Raw genomic sequence first — 9,969 nt, forward strand, 5'->3', positions numbered from 1 at the left:
TACTACTACTACTACTACTACTACTACTACTACTACTACTACTACTAATACTAATACTAATACTACTTCTACTCCTCATAGTACTCCTTTTTTATTCATTTACATTTTATTTTCAAGTATATATACATATGTATGTATATATATAAATTGAGATTCATATCCAACTGATTTTTATTTGCTTTTATTTTCAAGTAAAATTAGTAGAGGAGGAGACAGGGCACTGCTGTAGCCCAGGAGATGAGGGACCTGGTATATATGTTAGTTCTTTACACCACGGATTTTTATTCTTTTTTTTAAACCCTTGCCTTCTATCTTGGAATCAATACTGTGTATTGGTTCCAAGGCAGAAGAGTGGTAAGAGCTAGGCAATGGGGGTTAAGTAACTTGCCCAGAGTCACACAGCTAAGAAGTGTCTGAGGCCAGATTTGAACCCAGGACCTCTCATCTCTGAGCCTGGCTCTCAATCCATTGATTCACCCAGCTGCCCCCTACACCACAAATTTTTAAAACAGGTTGCAGTCCAACTTAATATTTGTCAGAAAATGCCAGTAGAATTTTGTCTGCCATACTTTTTTCCCTCTTTTTAAAACAAAATATGTTCATTTATTTAATTAATTTATAATATTTTTCCATGGTTACATGATTCATGTTCTTTCCCTCCCCTCCTCCAAAGCTCCTCCCTGCCAACAAGCAATTGTACTTGGTTTTACATGTGTCATTGATCCAGACCTTTTTCCATATTATTAATATTTGCACTAAGGTGATTGTTTAGAGTCTATATCTCCAATCATATCCCTATCAAACCATGTGATCAAGCAGTTGTTTTTCTTTGTTTCTATTCCCATAGTTCTTTCTCTGGATGTGGATAGTATTCTTTCTCATAAGTCCCTCAGAATTGTCCTGGATCATTGCATTGCTGCTAGTAGAGAAATCCATTATAATTGATTGTGCCACAGTATATCTCTCTCTGTATATAATATTCAACTGGTTCTTCTCCTTTCACTCTGCATCAGTTCCTGGAGGTCATTCCAGTTCACATGAAATTCCTCCAGTTCATTATTCCTTTTAGCACAATAGTATTCCATCACCATCAGATACCACAATTTGTTTAGTCATTCCCCAATCAAAGGGCTTCCCTTCATTTTCCTTTTTTTTTTTGCCACCACAAAGAGCAAGGATATAAATATTTTTGTCCACATATTTTTCATTATTATCTCTTTGGGATATAAATCCAGCAGTGGTATGGCTGGATCAAAGGATAGACAGTCTTTTAGCACCCTTTGGGCATAGTTCCAAATTGCCTTTCAGAATGGTTGGATCAATCCTTAACTCTACCAGCAGTAAATTAATGTCCCAATTTTGCCACATTCCCTCCAACATTTATTACTTTCTTTTGCTGTCAAATTAATCAGTCTGCTAGGTGCTAGGTGGTACCTATAATTATAAGTGATTTAGAAGACTTCTTCAAGTGCTTATTGATATTTTTGATTTATTTATCTGAAAATTGCATATTCATGTCCCTCGTCCATTTATCAATTGAGGAATGGCTTGATTCTTTGTACAATTGATTTAGCTCCTTATATATTTGAGAAATTAGACCTTTGTCAGATGTTTTCATTACAAAGATTTTTTCCCAATTTATTGCTTCTCTTCTAATTTTGGTTGCATTGGTTTTGTTTGTAGAAAATCTTTTTAATTTAATGTAATCAAATCATTCATTTTATACTCTGTAATATTCTCTATCTCCTTCTTGGTCTTAAAATATTTCCTTTCCCATAGACCTGGCAGGTAAACTAGCCTATGTTTACCTAATTTACTTATATTTTCTGTCTTCATATTTAAGTCATTCACTCATTCTGAATTTATCTTGGTCTAGGGTTTAAGATGTTGATATAAACCTAATCTCTCCTATACTGTTTTCCAGTTTTCCCAGCTGTTTTTGTTAAATAGTTGGTTTTTCATACTCTATCTAGGGGTTTTTCTTACCCCAAGTCTATTCCCCTGATCATCCCTTTTCTCTCTTACCTAGTACCATATTGTTTTTATGATGACTTCTTAATAGTACAGTTTAAGATTTGGTACTGCTAGGCCCCCATCTTTCATATTTTTTAAAAATTATTTCCCTTGATATTCTTGATCTTTTGTTTTTCCAAATGAACTTTGTTATAATTTTTTCTAATTCAGTAAAAATGTTTCTTAATAGTTTTGATAGGTATGGCACTGAATAAGGATATTAATTTGGGTAGAATTGTTATACCTATACCAGTGGCTTCTTGCAATATTTTCTCCTTTGCTTGGAAGCTCTTGAATTTTACAATTACATTCTTGGGAGTTGTCTTTTGAGCACTTAATGTAGTGGGGAATCTATGGACTCTTTCAATGTCTATTTTGCCCTCTTGTTTAAGAATATCAGGGTAGTTTTCTTGGAAAATTTCTTGTAGTATGATGTCAAGATTTCTCTTTATTTCTAGATTTTCAAGGAGGCCTATGATTCTCAAATTGTCTCTCCTGTACCCATTTTCCAAATAAGTCATTTTCTCAATGAGGTATTTCGTGTTTCCTTCTAATTTGTCATTCTTTTGACTTTGCTTTATTAATTCTTGTTATCTTGTGAGATCATTAGCTTCTACTTGCCCTATTCTAGTTTTTAAAGACTGATTTTCAGCTATGATCTTTTGATTTTCTTTTTTGTTTTGGTCTATCCTGCTTTTCATGGCTTCCAGCAGGTCAATTCTGGTGTCCAACTCGTTTATCATTCCATTTGATTTTGGGGCTTCTTTTTCCAAGTAGGAAATTCTGTCTTTTAAACTGCTATTTTCTTTTTGAACTATTTCCCACTTTTGCTGCCAAATTTGTTCTATCTTTCTTACTTGATTCTTTACCTCCATTCTGATTTCCTGGAGAGCTTGTGACCAATTTTCATTTTTTTGAAAAGTTTGGATGTATTTGCTTGTTTGTTGCCCTCTGCTGTCTCCTCTGTAGATTGTTATTTTTCTCTGTAAAATTTATCCAGGGTCAAAGTTTTTTTCTTATTTTTTGGTGGTTGTTGATTGTAGTTCTTGGGTGGCCATTGCTGTGTTAGTTTTTTCTTCCCTCCCCAGTCAGAAATCTGAGGTCTCTGTGTACTACAAAGAAGTTTTTGTCCTGAGGCTAGTCTCAGCTGTGTCTGGTGTGAGCAGCCTCTCTCTGCCCTATCTCTATGCCCAAGCTCCACATTCCTCAGCCTCCTGGGGTCCCAAGTCTTGCTGCTCTCAGGGATAAGTCTCTGGTGCCCTCAGCCAGTCCCTGAGAACCTAGAGTTTGCCCTGTACTTGCTCAGACTCTGGTACTATAGGGTTGGGGAGTGGGGGAGGAATGATCATGCTTTGGTAGGAGTAATTTTTTCTCCCTTATAGCATGGAAATGTCCAAACTCTGTCAACCTTCAAGGTCGCACCCTACAGTAGAGTCCCTTTGCTCATCTGATTTTTGTTTTTTGTCCTTTTGAGGCATTTTATATGGGTTGGTGGTGAGGAAAAGAAGACCTTTGCTTCTACTCTGTGGCTATTTTAGCCTAGAAGTCCTCCCATACTTTAATTCAAATAAACTTTTGTTTTCCTTATACTGGAATGAGTATAAAATATGGAGGGCTTGTCAGGTTATAGATAGATAACTAAGCATTTAAGTTAGCAATCTTGTCTTTTAACATTTTCTTTTTCCCTCCTTGAGATTTTTTCCCCCTATCCTCATGGGGTAAAAAATGTATTTTATATACAATCTTATTGTAGAGCTTTATTTCAAATTTCTAAAAAGGTAATAAATATATATCAGTCAAGTCACAACTAATCTTTATTTTTTTAATTATTCAAATTATTGGACTGATCTTTTCATTACCTCATGAAGAAAGATAAATTGTTAATATTCCTAAGAACTGCATTTTTCCATAAAGAAATCTCACCCACTGAGGAAAATGAAAGTGAAATATGATATTAATGACAGATGATAATGCCACATATTTTACCAAACAATCATACACCTGAAAAACTTCTAGACTTCTGCCTTTATATTGTGTGCCCTGGATACATATTTTTCAAGTCTAAATTTTTTAAATGTTATATTTTAAAGGAAGCTAGGATTTGGGACAGTAATGATAGTTAGAGATCCCATTAAATGCAATAATAGTACTATTAACTGAGGAACTGTGGTCAAATTCCAATTTAAGAAACTACATTTTCCCTTCCTAAATTTCTCCTAAAGTTTTCTTTGGTTATGCTCTTCTTCACTTTATGTTCTAAGTAATTGACTAGCTGTAGTTTTCATTATGATACCAGTTTGCAATAAAGATTAAGGGATTTCTTCATCCTGGTAACTTGGATGGCAGATTATGTTAACATTTTTGAGCTCATCATGGTTAAAATTAATATAATATTGTAAAGTAATATTAGAATTAATAGCTCTATTTATTAAAATATATATGCATATATTCACACATATGTATGTTTACATAGACATATAATAGCTCTTTTCTAATATATATGTATATACATAGATAGACATATATGCATGCATATATATGTATATTATGTGTGTCTGTTTATATATACATAACTATTTATATGCATATATAGGTATGACAAGAAATTGCCTTTCTTTATATCCTTAGCACTTGTATCAGTGACAAGAAAATAGTGGGTATTTAATAAATGTTTGTTGATTGACTGACTGACTTCTATTCTTAGAAAGCTGAACTCATAGATTGTAAGTGGTACAAAAGAACCAAAGATAAAGCCATCTCACTCAACCTCAGAGAATCAGAGCATCTCTGATTTCAAGGAGACCTCCTAATTCATTGATTCCAACATATACCCAAACATGAATATCCTACAAAGAATCACCACACTTAACATAATTGGAAATCTTCAGTACTTTGAACAAAGAATGTGCTCTAGTCAACTATTTACTTTCTTCTCTAACCTTCTATTTCTAATCTTTTATACCCCTCTGCTTGCTTATTTACTATCCATGCAGTCATACAATGTCCTCATTTCTTCCTCTGGCTTCTCAGCAACATCCTTTTCACTGCCATCTCAGCACCCCACTTTTCAGACCTCGCTATCCCCATTAACACCTAATTTAAAGAGTATCTATTCCCTCTCATTTTCTTTCTGAACTGTGGGAAGTGCCAGACTCTTTTATATTAATATGCAATGAGGTTTTAATGTTTTAATGCATGACCTCTCACAGTTTATATTTAACAGTAAAACAGAGAAGATAAGGCTTTGCTGCAAGGAATCACAGTATTCTCTAGTGGAACCTGTCAGGATAATTATATAGTTGGGGGTAATGGTTTTGGGCAAGGGAGGTTTCCCATACATCCCTAACCATACCATTTAGTCATCAGCTTTTATCAACTATGATTAAAACCAATTGAGGCTGAACTGCATCCAGGTTGTATTAGCAGATATTATGTAGATGGCAAGCAGACATCAAATAAGCTAAGAAAACCCATGAGTAGTAAAATTTTCTAACTTTGCTACTAAAAGAGTCTCTTTTGTCCTCAGACTATTCATTCATACTCCTTTCAAGATCTGGAGTAAAGGAATTTAGACAAGTAGGAATGGAGAGGCAAAAAGTTAAGGTGCAGTATCAAAAAAGTCTTTCAGCTTGGCCATTTGCTTACCTCACTAACATGGAACAGAGGCAGGTACATGGCCACAGAGGTAGTTTTTATCAAGTTTTTCCCCCTAGAACTGGCAAGCTAACTATACATTTCCAGATGTAGAAGAAGGATCTCTAGACAATTAAAAGCAAAGTCTAACTTTGTTTGCTAGTAGTCTCAAACTCTTTCCTAGAAAAAGATCAGCGACCCCTTGTTCTTGCCTATCACTAAGATATTTTATTTGACTTTAGATTTTTGGAGGGAATCTATTCATAGGATCTTAGAATCTTTACACTGGAATTGGATAGGATATTAGAATTTTCTTGTCAAACCTCCTATTTTGTGCAGGAATTTATTTCAGTGCTTTAGTGGCTTACTGATCTCATCATATGAGCTACTTCCAAATGTGCAGATCCATCCCTTCAAGCCTCCTCATCCTATCACAGGAACATAAATTTAGTGCCAAAGGGAATCATGAGGTTATATTGTCAAACTCCCTCATTTTACAGTCAAGGAAACTGAGGTCCAAAAAGGATAAATGACTTCACCCAAGGTCACATAGAAAGTAGGTGGCAGAGCAGGGGTTCAAACTTAGATCTTCAGAGGCAATTAGGTGAGTGCTAAAACTGGAGTCAGGAAGCCCTGAGTTAAACCCCACCCTAAGACAATTAGTAGCTTTGTGTTCTTGGGCATATTATTTAAATTTTATCTGCCTCAGCTTCCCCAAATGTAAAATGAGAATAATAATATCCCCTACGTAAAAGATTGTTGTGAGGATCAATTAAGATAATATTATTATTGTTCTTATCAAATGTAAAATGAGAATAATAATACCACCTACATAAAAGATTGTTGTGAGGATCAATTAAGATAATATTATTATTGCTCTTATCAATTAAGATAAAATTTGCTCAATGCCTGCTATATAGTAGGCATTTAATAAATGTGGTTTTTTTCTTTCCTCTTCCAAATAGAAGTCTAGCAATCTGCACTAACCCAGGCTGACCCCTATTTTATCTAATTCTCATCCACATCTTGCTAAAGGTTGTCCTGTTTCTTTTGACTTTCTGTCACTTTCCTGTAGCACTCAAGCTCTCTCCTGAATGTCTCTCGATGTGAAACTGGCCACTATTTTTGTTGTTGTGTTCTCATTTGTCAGTAAGGCTTTCTTTCTTTCTTTTAAATTTTTATTTTCTCTCTGAGAATCAATACCGTATATTGGTACCAAGGCAGAAGAGTACTGAAGGCTAGGCAATGGGGATTAAGTGACTTGCCTAGGGTCAAACAGATAGGAAGTATGTGAGGTCAGATTTGAATCCAGCACCTCCTGTCTTTCAGTTTGGCTCTTGATCCACTCAGAAACCTAGCAGCCTCACCAATAAGGCTTGTGTTGCCATTTCTTTGATGCTCATCACTTCTGATAACCTGCTTGAGCTTATTTTCTCTCTCTCCATTGTCTTTTTGGTCCTTCCTCATATTGGTTCTTTTGTGATCATAATGTTCCATATTTTATTTCCATAAAGCATCACCAGAAGAATGCTGCCATTAAGAGGATGAACTATTGCTTCATAGACCAGCTTGAATTTACTTAAATGTCTATACAGTTTTCAAAATGCTATTCAGCAATATCTTCACTTATTTAGTTCTGGCTCCTCCCAATCTATTCTGGAGAGCTAGAAAGTCCACTTCAATTTTAATTTTAACCTGAAAACTTTGCCATCCTAAACTTCTTCCCCCTTTCCTGCTGTCATTATCCACTTCAAAAATAAATCTGCCATTCTCATTTAGCAATGAATATTGACTTTCCTTGTTTTATTCATTAGACAGAAAGCTGCATTTGACTCCCATGGAGTTTTTGCAGAGACACGCATCCGACTTTGTTCCTATTATACAAAGATTTCAGGTGGCAATGGCAATATATGTCAAAATACTGCTGTCCTGACTGATGTTCCAGACAGTTGGTGACTGCAGGAGAACTGATGCCAGCAGCTTGTCTTTCAGATGAAGTGTTAAATTTATGTGATTAGAGACACTAAAAATAAAGATGGGGATCTTATCTTTCAGCATCTCAACTAAAGACTTAAAATTCTAGCAATTCATTTGAAAAGAATACCAAAAGCAAAGAAAAGGAATAGCATCTGAATAGCTGTCACTGTGTAGTCAAGTAATATTGCATCAAGATGATGAGGGAAATAAGAATGGGAACATTTCAAAATGTTCATAAACTCACATTTGGGAACTGGAGCTGCTTTTTTGAGAACAAGGACCCAGGCTTCCATTTAAACCAGTCTAGGAAAAGTTTTTAATCTCCTTTTTTCCCCTCGGGATTCTTTTCATTATAAATATCACATGATGTAAATGATTACCTTATGATGAAGGCAGGTAGGTGGCAGTGGAGAGAGAATCAGGTCTGGAATGAGGAAGATCTGAGTTCCAGTTCAACCTTAGACAATAATTGTGTGAAACTGGACCAGTCAGTTAATCTCTATTTACCTCAAATTTTCTTCTCTGTAAAATGGAGGTAATAATAGCACCTATTTCCCAGGGTTATTGTGTGGATCAGATGAGGCAAAATTTGTAAAATATAGGACTTTAAACATAATAAGCACTAAATAAATGTGATCTATTATTATAATTATTATTATAAAAATTTTCCCAGCTGCTGATCCCCCACACTGTGTCCTAAATTAAACGACTGAAGTCAAGTCATTTAATCTAATTGAACATCAGATTCATCATCTTTTAAAGAATACCAAAACCTTCCCCTCCTCTTTCCATTTCTAAGGAAAGTATGGAATGCTGAAACAAAGGATATAGAAGTATTTTGAAAACCCTGGATAAATTTTCATGTGATGGTATCAAACAAAGCAATGTAGAATAATAGAAGGACTTTGGATTTGGAATCAGGAATGCCTTTTATTTTTATCTTGTCTGAAACTTTCATTAGATATAAAACTTCTCAGTGTGAATTTCTTCAATATAAAATACTTTGCAGGATTGCTATGAGCCTCAAATAACATCAATAAATAAAGCATTTTCTGAATCTTAAAATGCTAATAAAAAGGGTAAAGTAGGTAGTCACCTCCCCAGTCTTGCGATTCATAGTATCATAACTAGACTTGGCAGGGACCATAGTGATTATTTGGGCCAATCTCCTCATTTTACATATGAAGAAGTTGAGGCCCAGGAATGTTGTCATTGAACAATAAATATATATTAAGTGCTATCTCTATGCAAAACAAATTGCTAAACTTTGGAGGTACAAAGAAAAAAAATAGTCCCTGCAAGAAGGCTAATATAATTGGACTGAAGAGTGCCTGTGATTTGGGGGTGAAGGAAAGAAGAATAGTGTCATACAGTCAATGAGAATCAGAAGCAGTGAATTCAAGTCCTCAGATTCCAAAGTCAATATTCTTTTTTACTGTATGATGAAACCTTTTTCTTCATTTATTCAAACACTTATGCTATTTGGGGGACAGGGGATACAGGGTCAAACCAAAATAGTCTTCGTCCTCTCGGGGTTTATATTCCAGAAAATCTCTGTCTGCCATCATTTATTTCCTTTGCTGCCTTGTTCTGTTCTCCATTTACCAGTTTTTATTTAGGCTGATTTTTCAAACATGAAAAACAGAAATGTACTGGACATTCTGAGCTCCATAGAAAGCAAAGATTATCTAACTACAATTCATAATCTGATGTCCTAGGACTAGAGAAGATGAGAGTTAAAGTTGTCAAATTTCAAAAATAGGAGTGAACAAAGGTCTATCAGTCAACTAAAATGTATTAAGCACCTACTATTAGCCAGGAATTGTCCTAATTTTAAGGATATAAAAAAGGAAAAAGAATTTAAAAAGTACTGTCTGATCCAAAGTTTCTATTTACAGTCAAATAGGGGAGACAATATTCAAATAATAATATATGGATTATATATTTATTTAGGGTGCGTTTGGATTTATCTTGAAGGGAAAGCATTAAGAGTAAGGAGGACTGAGAGATACTTATGGCAGAAGGTAGAATGTTTGCCTGAGATTTTAAGGAAGCCAGGGGAACTGAGGGGTAAGGATGAGGAGGGAGAGTATTCCAGTCATTGGAAATAGCCACAAAATATTTTTAGTGAGAAACTGGGTTGTCAACTGCTCACGGAACAGCAAGATATGAATGTATAGAATAGAGTATAAGAATGGGAAAGTAAGAAGGTACCAAATTATCTAGGACTTTGAAAGTCAAACAGAGGATTTTTAATCCAGTGGAGGTAATGTGGAATCCTGAAAGTTTATTTAATGGATATGTGGGAGTGTAATATGTTAAGTACTACATTTTAGGAAGATCGAT

This window comes from Gracilinanus agilis, chromosome 4, assembly GCF_016433145.1.
Source record: "Gracilinanus agilis isolate LMUSP501 chromosome 4, AgileGrace, whole genome shotgun sequence".
Classification (NCBI taxonomy): domain Eukaryota; kingdom Metazoa; phylum Chordata; class Mammalia; order Didelphimorphia; family Didelphidae; genus Gracilinanus; species Gracilinanus agilis.